Here is a 12,570-nt window from a genome sequence, read left to right as displayed (position 1 = left end):
ATACAGTGTATGGCTGGAGGCTGGATGCCTGTTTACTGACCCACTTCAGTGTTCTGACCACCGGCCCAGGGACCTGGGTCACGATCTACTGCTATGGCCTATGGGCCATAGAAGTAGGTCCCGGGACCAGAGGAGGGGTGGTCGAAACACTGAAGATGACATGCTGGTGCTGGATACTTAACATGCGCGCGCGTCCTCCTCGATGCTCCGCTCTGCTTTTCTCCTATGGGTGCACGCAGGGACGTCCCTGCGTGCGCTACTTCCTGGCGGCCCCTGCATTTTTAAAGTTAACGCGGGGGCTGCCGCAGAGAGGTAACCGGGACATCCTTGTGTCCTGAAAAGATTTTTCGGGACACAGGGATGTCCCGAATGTGACGGGGGCCCCCCTGCGGGCACCGGGCCCGGAGCAGGCGCTCCATGAGCGCCAATGATGATCCGGCCCTGGTCCCAGTCAATCAAGTGACCATTTTCTTCTTGTCTAATGCTTGGTCACAGCTAAGTAGCACTTCTCTTTCATTGAGAGAAGCAGAAATTTGTTGCTGGGCCAATTGATTGGCTGAGCAGGCATTTCTTGCTTCTGTCATAAAGGCTAAGAAATCACGAAGAAACATGTCCATTGAGATATTTATTAATATTTCACAGAGAACACATGTATTCAATATTCTTTACCTAATGTCCTGAATTGTTAACCAAGTATATCATTGCAGCCCCAAAGGGTAATGGGTAGGTGACCGGACCTGTTCTTGCCTTAGTCTGAATGTCCTACCTATGGATAGTAGGTCCCTGGTCCTTGTGACCTAGGCCTACACCGGACCCTCCTTGGAGTCCTAGGCTCGAACAGGAATACAGAGAGTAGGGGCTTATGCGCAAGTACAGTATAGCTGCATAAAGTGTCTTCCCATATGGTACCCATATACATATAGACCGCAATGGGAGGTTATTAATCAACATGTGTCAAAGTAGATAGACTCTGTGGGTGTGCCCCAGGGACAATAATCAGTATTCATAAGTATACACATTTAGGTCATAGTAGACATGCATCCAGACAATATATATGTATTATGCATGTATAGATAAAAACTTAAATCCATCCAACGCGTTTTGCTACCCTGTGGCAACACAGGTAGCTCCTTAGGGATACATAGGAATACTTAAAGCAGGGGGTCATATACTGACCCGGGCACAACCATGTGTGTGCCTACACATGTAGAGCTCTGTATTTCTGATGATAGAAATGTAGAATACGGTGGTCCTCGATATGGTTAGGAGAGAGGATCCATAGTAGGGATGTAGACAGTGGCCAAAAGTGGTAGTGAAGGATCTAGACTAGGAGATAAGGATATGGTAAGGTATAGGTATGTGAAACTGATATGGTAGTTTGAATATGTACAATGTCAGAAAACATTACCTTATGGATAGGGTGGGCAGCCAATCCGTAGTCAGGGGTGTAAGGTCCTTTGGTGATGAGAGAGCCGTAGTACTGTAGGGCTATATGTAAGGGAGAAAAGTATAGATTGATATAGTGGTATAGATACATATGAGAAGATGGCAGTCAGATTTACCTTACGGGATATCCTTGGGTGTGTCCAACTATTGAGTGGATATAGAGAGGATGTTCGTGAATCTATAGGATAACATCATAGACATACAGTGGTAATAACGTTATAGAGAAAATAAGTTTAGAAAGGCCTATGGGTGCAATACAATGTCCTACTATACCTTGGTGTCTCCGGAGTAGTGGTGCTACATCCAGCCAGATTATATCAGGAGATGCCCTCCAGATATGGTCCCTCCCTCGTGCTGGTGAGGATAAATAGGTAGTGAGACAGCAAGTAATAGGTGGGCTAAGTCAATACATAGCATGTGGGGGTAGGTACATTATGACAAATCGAGTAAGCTATAGGTGAGAGCGTTGGCCATGTCTATAAGTGGGAAAGGACTTATGACACCCTTGATGGTACATAATTGGCTTATGGGGCCATGTGGTACAAAGATAGCTATAGTGTAAGGGAGCCCTCAGTTATCTTTGTACCACATGGCCCCATACGCCTATTATGTACCATCAAGGGTGTCATAAGTCTTTTCCCACTTATAGACATAGCCAACGCTCTCACCTATAGCTTACTCTATTTGTCATAATGTACCTACCCCCCACACATATAGCAGGGAGACCAACATGCTATGTATTGACTTAGCCCACCTATTACTTACTGTCTCACTACCTAAGTCAATACATAGCATGTTGGTCTCCCTGCTATATGGGTGGAGGGTAGGTACATTATGACAAATAGAGTAAGCTATAGGTGAGAGCGTTGGCCATGTCTATAAGTGGGAAAGGACTTATAACACCCTTGATTGTACATAATAGGCGTATGGGGCCATGTGGTACAAAGATAACTGAGGGCTCCCTTACACTATAGCTATCTTTGTACCACATGGCCCCATACGCCTATTATGTACCATCAAGGGTGTCATAAGTCCTTTACCACTTAGAGTAAGCTATAGGTGAGAGCGTTGGCCATGTCTATATTTGTCATAATGTACCTACCCCCCACCCATATAGCAGGGAGACCAATATGCTATGTATTGACTTAGCCCACTTATTACTTACTGTCTCACTACCTGTTTATCCTCACCAGCACGATGGTGGGACCATATCTGGAGGGCATCTGATATCATCTGGCTGGATGTAGCCCCACTACTCTGGAGATGTCAAGGTATAGTAGGATATTGTATTACACCCATAGGCCTTTCTAAACTAATTTTCTCTATAACGTTATCACCACTGTATGTCTATAATGTTATCCTATAGATTCACGACCATCCTCTCTATATCATCCACTCACTAGTTGGACACACCAAAGGATATCCCGTAAGGTAAAACTGACTATGCTATCTTCTCATAGGTCTTTGTAACACTATATCAATCTATACTTATCTCCCTTACATATTACCCCACAGAACTAAGGCTCTTTCACCACCACAAAGGACCTTACACCCCTGACTACAGATTGGCTGCCCACCCTATCCATAAGGTAAGGTGTTTGGACAATGTGAATATGTCCAATGTCTGAATGGAATGTCCAGCGTTTCTGGTAAAACGTATTTATTTTGATGGCTGCCTTTCTGCTGTTATTTCAGTGCACTTTGTATATTTAACCAAAACAGGCGAAATTGATTTTACAATCACTTGTGCTTCCTTACTGGCCGAATCAATAGCCTGAACATGTAATTGCCTTAGTTATGCTCTGTTTAAGTATCTAATTTATTTTTTGAGCAGTGTATTTACAAATACTAGGTATAGGTATGGTAGGACAACAACAGTATACAAGCCGATGCCCCAACGCTTTCCATGCACGGAGAGAGGCCCTCCTACAAACCTTACCCTTCGCCTCCGGACCAAAAGGTACCTGCGAGGTTCCAGGTTCAATGTCCCTTTTTTGCTGAAGCTACTAAATGACCACAAATTGGCGTTAGCCAAGGTATCTGCCCGCAGAGCCAATAACGGTCGTGACCCTGCCAAAGCAGGAGTACCCAGGGTGTTTGCAGGGAGGTGCGGAACCTAATGGCCACACACACCTCCCCTAGACCGCCAGGAGGAACACCCAGAAGGGCTACCGCATCCTGACAAATGCTTTGGACACAAAACACGCAAAAAGATACACAGTGAGACAAAAATAAATAAATAAGTGAATGTGTGCAGATATACTGCCCGGACATCCGGCCGGATCTATAAAAATTTCTCTGATCCTAGCCAGAAGGCCGGGAATCAAGAGGTGAGTGCCACAAAGGTGAAGAGATTGTGGTGCCCGTGCTTCAACTCAGTAAGCCAATACTCCCAGTGAGTTTCGACACCTCGGGGTCACCACTCCTCGAGGCACTAAAGTACCTCGGCTCTAGACCCTCTCAGCCTCATGGCGAGACCCGGAGGAAACAGGTCACATCGGAGCAGCCGTCGAGCTGATTCCTCAGAACCAGCCCCGTAACACCCTGGTACACCTGCTCCCTAACATGCAGCACCCATCCCCCACCAGCTCCACAATGGTGTCGCCTGCCACCAGCATGAAACTGATAAGAACAGATACTACACTTGATCTTAGCCAAAAGGCCGAGAAGCGATGGGAGAGCCGGAGATACACGAGTACAGCGGTCCAGCTTTCCCATAGAGATTTAATGAGGGCACGTGTGAACCCATGATCCCTGCATGATGAGAGCCAGAGCACATTGCAAGAGGTTCCAGCAGTCCTTTTGTATAGAGCATACATTTTCCTAAACTGAACTACTCCTTTTAAGGGGTTTTTCCATTGTTATTTTTTACATACAGTTCTGCTTAGGTAGGTGATAACAAAAAAATAAATATATATTACTACCCCACTACTGCTTTTCTCTGTGCCCAGTGCTGCGCTGTAATTTTAGGGGTCAGTCTGCACAAGGAATCGCCTGCTCAGCCAATCAGTGGCCACAGTGGTGTCCTGCCTCAACCACTGTTCGGATGAGTGGGCAATTTCTCATGCCAACCCTGATGCTGAAAATTCTGCAAAGCCAGAGTGAGGAAGAGTATAGGGGCGTTTTTTTTTTACCACTTGCCTGATCAGAATTATACATAAAAATGACTGCACAGAATCATAAAGATTATATAGAGGCTTTCTTCCTGAAACAGATGCTTGTGCTCAGGTTGTGTGTGGTATTGCTGCTCAGTTCCATTAACAGGAAAGAAGCGGAGTTGTAATACCACACATGCCCTGAGGAGAGGTGTGACCCTGTTTATGGAAAGAGCTATTTTTTTGTAATTCTGGATAACCCCTTTTTAAAGGGGTACTCCACTTCCCCAACGTTCAGGACGTTTTGTTCCAAATGTGTGTTGGCTGCGGGGGTCGTGACATCACGGCCACACCCCTCGCGATTTCACGCAACGCCCCCTCAGTGCAAGTCTATGTGAGGCGGCATGGTGACTGCCACGCTCCCTCCCATAGACTTGCACTGAGGGGGCATTGCGTGACATCACGAGGGGCGTGCCCGTGACGTCACGACCCCCGCACCCAGCGTTCGGAACAAAACGTTCTGGACGCTGGGGAAGTGGAGTACCCCCTTTAAGGCTCTGAATCTCTCCTGGCCTCTTTGGGAGGCTGCTGTACTCCTTACTCCCATTCATTTCAGTTGCCATAAAGCACACATACCCTTCTAATCTTACTACAGACAGTACAGGAAGGAAATGTAGGTCTCTACTATGGTGGCCTATAGCTTTTAATAAATTGCTAGGCTAATGAAACATATATACAGTATTAGCTACTCTTTTTGACTTAATTATAAACTATGTGGGACGTTGTGAAAGGTATCATACAATCAATAGCTGTAGATTGCTATGTATTCACAGGTGACTTGAAATACTGTATTATGTACAATTGTTAACTTGAGTACCGATCTCAGGAACTGGAGATGTAGTTTCTTTAGGGTTGTATATAAAGGTGGAAAACATTGTAATCCAAAGATGATCTCTTCCAGATGTTTTTGCACGCTTGTTACACCAAACTGCTGAATTTGAAAGAAAATCAGTGCAATGATGCACTTGGCATGTCATTGTTCGTTTGCTACCAAAAAGCAAAATAAAGCTTATACTAAGTCTATATCAAAAACTTTCAAACATTTTTCTGCTGTAGAGTCTGTTTAACCCCCTTTTACAAAGCTGACTGTGCTGCTACCCGCCCTTATTTCCTGACCTTGTTCTACAGAAAGAAGATCCACCAAGGCAGAAAGAAATCTCTCACAGGCAACATCGGTGTAGGAAAAGAGAACAGAACCCACAGCAGATTCTGGCATGGATTCTGTATATATGTTCACCCCATGCAGCAGTGAATGCGCACTTGAGGGGAGTATATAAATAAGCTGTATATTAGGAAGCCAGTATAGAAAAAAAAAAAAAAAAGAAAAAAAAACTGTGCTAATTCATTAGAGAGTGTAGGCACCATAGCACCATTTTTGCAGTGATTTGGGGGAAAATCCATGCCCAAAACAGGAAAAAAAATACATAAAAGCTACCTCTAAGTTCGCATATCTACTATATATCCTGATTCTATAGAGAGAGCTGCAGGAGCATGAAGATAAAGCTGGAAGGGTCTGGGGGCTAGGAGGAGTGTTCTGGTAGGTGATGTCATCCTGTAGTTCACAGAAAGTCAGGTGACCCAGGACAGACCACTGGTGCTCACATGACAGTTACAGTGGATGCAGCTGTCCTGGAATTAAACAGATAGCACTGTAGCACTAGTGATGGTGAGCGCCTGAAGTGCTTCTTTAAAGGGGTACTCCGGCACTAAGACATCTTATCCCCTATCCAAAGGATAAGGAATAAGATGTCTGATCGCGGGGGTCCCGCCGATTGGAACCCCCGCAATCTAGCATGCAGCACTCACCTGTTAGCACTGTAGGAAGCGCTGGAGACTCCAAATCTAAGGGGCGTGACGTCACTTTACTCCGTCCCCGTGGTCAGGAGGCATTAGACTTGGAGTTTCCATCGCTTCTTACAGTGCTAACAGGTGGGTGCTGCATACTAGATTGTGGGGGTCCCCAGCGGCAGGACCCCCGCGATCAGACATCTTATCCCCTATCCTTTGCATAGGGGATAAGATGTCTTAGTGCCAGAGTACCCCTTTAAAAATTTGGCACATCAGTCTCGCGATCAACTAGAAAATGAAATTCCGCTGTGCAGGTGTACAGAAGAATGCCAGGCCGGATCCCAGGTAGTAATAAACACGCACTAGTCCTTAAAAACCTATTCTTTATTATAAAATCTTCAACTCACAATATATCTGATGTATGTGTGTTTTTAATGGATTTCTTACAAAGGATACGTTTTTGAGAAGAAGATTAGGAGGAAGTCCTCCTATTCATGTGTTTACACTTTTATTCTGTCTGATCTATCTGTTGGCTTACTCTGCACACCAAAATGTGGTGCACAATTTTAAGCCTGTATGTTGAACAAGGCTGAAAACTCAGGAAACCAATATAATTTGCTGGTGCAAAGAGGGTACCATCTATAGATCCTACATCCTAAAATCTCCCTCACAATATAAACGTATACAGTGACCCCCCAACCTACGATGGCCCCGACATACGATCATTTCAACATACGATGGCCTCTGAGGCCATCGCATGTTGAAGGCAGCATCAACATACGATGCTTTTGTATGTCGGGGCCATCGCATAAACGGCTATCCGGCAGAGCAGACTGCTTCAGCTGCCACCGGATAGCTGTTTACGGTGCCCCATGTGGTCCGCTGACGATCACTTACCTGTCCTCGGGGCTCCGGTGCGTCCTCTTCGGGATCCCCTCCATCGTCGGCACTCTCCATCGTCGTCATCACGTCCCTGCTCACGCCGTCCCGTCATCCAATAGGAGCGGCGTGCGTAGCGATGTGATGGTGGCGACGGAGAGCGTGGATGCCGGGGAAGCAGAGGCCTTGCCGGAGCATCGGGGACGCGGCGACAGCGATGGAAGGCAACATCCAGGGCAGCGGTGATGAGCGGTGACGGTCCGGAGCGCCGGGGACACGTGAGTATAACCTCCAATACCAGTGGTCTTCAACCTGCGGACCTCCAGATGTTGCAAAACTACAACTCCCAGCATGCCCGGACAGCCGTTGGCTGTCCGGGCATGCTGGGTGTTGTAGTTTTGCAACATCTGGAGGTCCGCAGGTTACAGATCACTGTCCTATACTTTACATTGCACTGATCCCTCAACATACGATGGTTTCAACAAACAATGGTCCATTGGAACGGATTACCATCGCATGTTGAGGGACCACTGTATATACACAGCGAAGGACACTTCTCCTCCACAAACAAGAACGCAAAAATAACACCCTGGGGTCTGGTCACAATGATGAGTCCAAGGAAAGCGATCTCTGAGCCGCAGCATGATGTGTTGACCACGAGGAACCCAGAAGAGGAGCGCACTAGGGACTGCAGTGGAACAAGAGAGGCACCAGGGGAGCGGCGGGAGGTAAGTTAAATGTTTATTTTTATAAAAATTTTTGGTTCTATAGTTTTTTTATTAAAAGTTTTAACATTACAACATACGCCGGGCATACCCAGCGGGCAAATAAAGTCAGTTACACCAAGATATCCATATCACAGTTATAACATGTAATTCAACATAACAACTAAAGGAAAAGAACAAAGAACAAAACAGTACAGTCATCTATAAGATTCTCTTTTCCACTTAGAATATGGTACATGTCTGCAATTTCCATATACACTAGCAAAATCCACCAGTGTAGTGACATATTTCTACTTTTAGCCCTTGATGTTATCATGAAATATGATGTGTAGTCCCCTATGCTATGCGGTGTGCCTTTGTGTGCACTCCCTTAGATGTTAAAGATCGTGCAAAACGGAGATTTCAACCAAGGCTCCCATAAATTCCTAAATCTGTCATATGTACCATTCCCCAATGCTATTATACGTTCATAGAAGCATGTGGTGTTGATAGAGGTAAGTATCTCAGTCTTGAGCGGGATTATTGGGGATTTCCAGTGTCTGAGTAGCAGATTTTATGCTGTGATGCAGAGAATACATGTAAAATTACGCTCTTTCTGGAGTAAGGAAGACATGTCCAGGAAGGAACAACAATGCAAACTGGGGAGACCAAGAGGTCCTTCTCCGCAACACACTTTCAAGTAAATCATGACATTCTTTCCAGTACGACCAGAGGCGTAGCTTGTAGCTTCTGGGCCCCGATGCAAAATCTGCAACAGGGCTCCATATGCCAAATATAATACAGGTCTCTTATGAGGCAGTTGTCTTTGGGCCCCCCTTAGGCACCAGGGCCCCGGTGCGACTGCTACCTCTGCTACCTCTATAGCTACGCCCCTGAGTACGACTGTACAGAGGGCATGTGCACAATATATGCATCAGAGTTCCCCTGCATCCGCACCCCCTCCAGCAATTGGCCGACATAGTAGGGTAAATTATGGCCAGTCTATGCGGCGTGTAATACCATCTTAATAATGATTTCCCAGCTGAATCTATGTGAGATATACAGTGCAGATGTTTGTGTATAGATTTGATCGCTCCTAGCCATTCCTCCTCCGAGAAGGACAACCCCAGTTCTCTCTCCCAACTTTTCAAGGGGTGTGGTTTTTTAAATTGTCTCGATTCAGTGGAAATATCATATAGCAGTTTTAGTCCCTTTCTATTAGATCTAATGTGTACGAAAATCCGTTCATCAATGCAAACATCTGAAGGTGTCAGCTGTTGTAAGAGGTGGCGCAACTGCAGGTATAAGTAAAAGTCAGTGTGTGGTAAGGAAAACTTGTTTTGTAGAGTGGCAAATGTCACCAGCTGTTTGGAGTCATAAAGATCTGAGACTCTAGTTATTCCTTTTGTCATCCATTATATCGACAAGAAAAAACAACAGGAGGTGCGCCCCTAGTGAGGACCGTTTATATAAAATGAAAGAGATAACGCAAAGATGGGTTCTTACCCCTAGGTGTTGCGCTCAGAGCACAACACCTACAGTAGCGTCTATATGCAGGAAATCAAATGGAACCGCTGCCACGAGGAACTTCCCGGTGTGACGTCAGTCAGTCCGGTGGATAACAATGGAAAGAGATATGTGAACGAGTTCCTCTAAAGAAGGCGCTGGTACCCAAAGATGAAAGTAAATTTCTTTATTAGCAGCGCGTTTCGATCCCGAACCGGGATTTTTGTCGGGCAAGACGATGCCTGACGAAGATCCCGGTTCGGGATCGAACATAAAGAAGTTTACTTTCATCTTCGGGTACCAGCGCCTTCTTTAGAGGAACTCGTTCACATATCTCTTTCTTTTGTCATCCATGACCTAAGATGAACATGTGGCAACTGTGCTTGTAGAAAGGACAATGGTAGTTGTTGTATACGTGTGGTCTGGTCGCTCCGTGTCCCCTTATGAATATACTGCCATGCTTCTAAGGAGGCCTTAATTGTCGGGCTCATATTAATGGGAGTCAGGCCTTTCCAAAAGGGCACATACAATAAGTCTCTCAGCGTATATGAATTGACTATAGCTTGTTCTATTTGTATCCATGGGGTGTCTCTCGGCATCTGCCACCAGTTTTTTAGTATAGCCACTAATCTTGAGATATAGTATTTCTGAATGTCTGGTAGCCCCTGTTTATTTTTATTTATGACAGTACTCTGTGCTGTACTAACTTTAACCCCTTAAGGACTCAGCCCATTTTTACCTTAAGGACTCAAAACAATTTTCGTTTTTGCACTTTCATTTTTTTTCCTCCTCACTTTCTAAAAATCATAACGCATTCAATTTTGCACCTACAGACCCATATAAGGGCTTGCTTTTTGCATCACCAATTGTACTTTGTAATGATATTACTTATTTCATAACAAAATCTGCTGCGAAGCAAAAAGAAAAATTATTTGTGGGATGAAATGAAAAAAAACCCGGCCATTTTGCAACTTTTTAGGGCTTCCGTTTCTATGCAGTGCACTTTTCGGTAAAAATGACACCTTATCTTTATTTTGTAGATCAATACGATTACATGGATACCCAATTTATGTAGGTTTTATTTTATTTTACTACTTTAAAAAAAATTATAACTACATGCACCAAAATTAGTATATTTAAAATTGTCATCTTCTGACCCCTATAACTTTATTTTTTCCGCATACGGGGCTATATGAGGGCTCATTTTTTGCTTTTATTAATATTTTTCTGGTATATGAAGTGACCAAAAATGCACAATTTTAGACTTTGGTGTAGCTAACCTTATATTTTAATAGTTTGGACATATACGCCCGAGGCAGTACCACATTTTCTTAAATTACATTGTTTTATTTAAAAAATAGGAAAAGGGGGGTGATTCAAACTTTTATTAGGGGAGGGACTTATTCACATTTACTTTTTTTTTTGCCCTCACAGGAGGCTATACCATGCAATCTTTTGATTGCATACACTGATCAATGCTATGCCATAGCATAGCATTGATCAGTGTTATCTGGGCTCTGCTGCTCTGCTTCTTCTCTGATCAGACAACGAGGAGGCAGGTGAGGATCCTTCCATTGTCCAGTAAGCTGATCGGGACATCTCGATTCTGTCGCGATAGTCCCGATCAGCTCCCCTGAGCTGCCAGGATAGTTTTAATTCAACTTTGCTCATGGCATCTATAGGGTTAATGTCGGGCATCGGCCCAATCGATGGTGCCCAGCATTAACCCTGGGTCCTGGCTGCTGATAGCAGTTGGGACCCATGGGGTTTAAAGCATGAGAACATTTTAAACCCTGGTAACGGGATCAGGGAGTACATCTGTACGCCCTGCGTTCTTAACTGGTAACCCTTATATTCAATCTAGTAGCTGTTGGGTACCTTCAGTTGGTGTACACTGAAAAGATATGGCCCATACAACGTCCTGCTCCACAGTGTTACCTGGAGTAGGCTGAAACTCTCAAAATGTCCACAAATTGATCTCATGGTCTTTTATAGGTACGTGAGGTCAGGGTGCCCAGTTGTGGTACAGAGAAAAGGGTCAGTCTATCTTTAAGTTCTCTTCACTGCTCACAGACTTTTACTGCTACCAGCACTACCAGATCTTGTTAAACCTGCTAGCAGATTCCTCTCAGCTGCTGCAGCACTCTTTGAATCAGGACCCCTAACAGGCTGTCTCTATGTGTCCTCTCTCTGCTTTCTCTGCTGTAAGTGAAATATCCAAGATGGGCAAAAACATGTGTCACAAAACTCCTCCTTTCCCAGCTTTAGTCACTGCTCAGTTTATTTGCTTGTGCAGTCAGCCATCTATTGGACACTTTATGTAATTGCAGGATAATACACAATAATAATCCCAGCGGGTAACAAGTAGATAATCGCTTAGGCTGAGATTCTTTAAGACCCACAATTACATTCCTATATAAGATTATGAAAAACATTTTGATAAGATTTTGTCTGGAGAGAGCTTTTGGGAAGTGGACCCAATTTATTTTCGATGCAGAAATTACAAATAAAATCTTAGGTGGTTGGAACCAGGTCAGAAAATGAATAACTGGCGAACAATAAAAAGAAAGCTTTATGAAGATAGGGTTGGTTTTTTTTCTGGGTAAGGGGAACTCCAACTATCACCTGTCACAAATGTGGGGGCTGCGAGTACCCACATTTTCTATGTCCTATGGACCTGTACAGATATCCAGCCTTTTTATTGAGAAATTCAAAACTATGTCCAAGCCTATTGGCATGTGTAGTTCAGATTAGCTGCTATATGCCTTAAAGGGTCACTCTCATTAAAACAAATTTTTGCTATTGCACTCCTTATGGTAAATAGAAAATATTTCTAATACACTTTGTTTAAAAAAAAAGAAGTTTTATTTGTGCTTAAAAAAGCTCAAGAGCACATTTCCCCCCATCTCATACACAGACTTTGGACCGAAGTCCAAACATAGAAAGTGCAGCCTGGAGTGCTGAGGGGGGGGGGGTGTCCAGCCTCATCCAATCCTAGCTCCTCTCACACTTAACTGCCATATGCTGTTGGTTGGACACCCCCCCCCCCCCCCCACACCCCCACCCCCTCAGCACTCCAGGCTGCACTTTCT

The 12,570-nt window shown here is 44.5% G+C and overlaps 1 pseudogene; it reads right to left on the bottom strand.

Moving 5' to 3' along the window:
- Window positions 1-4,041: 4,041 nt before the first annotated feature.
- Window positions 4,042-4,120, bottom strand: LOC130278273 (U2 spliceosomal RNA; annotated as a pseudogene).
- Between the last annotated feature and the right edge of the window lie 8,450 nt (window positions 4,121-12,570).

This window comes from Hyla sarda, chromosome 6 (genome assembly GCF_029499605.1).
Source record: "Hyla sarda isolate aHylSar1 chromosome 6, aHylSar1.hap1, whole genome shotgun sequence".
NCBI classification, from domain to species: Eukaryota; Metazoa; Chordata; class Amphibia; order Anura; family Hylidae; genus Hyla; species Hyla sarda.
Note: the sequence above shows the minus strand (reverse complement) of the source record. Positions and strands in the feature narration are given on the sequence as shown.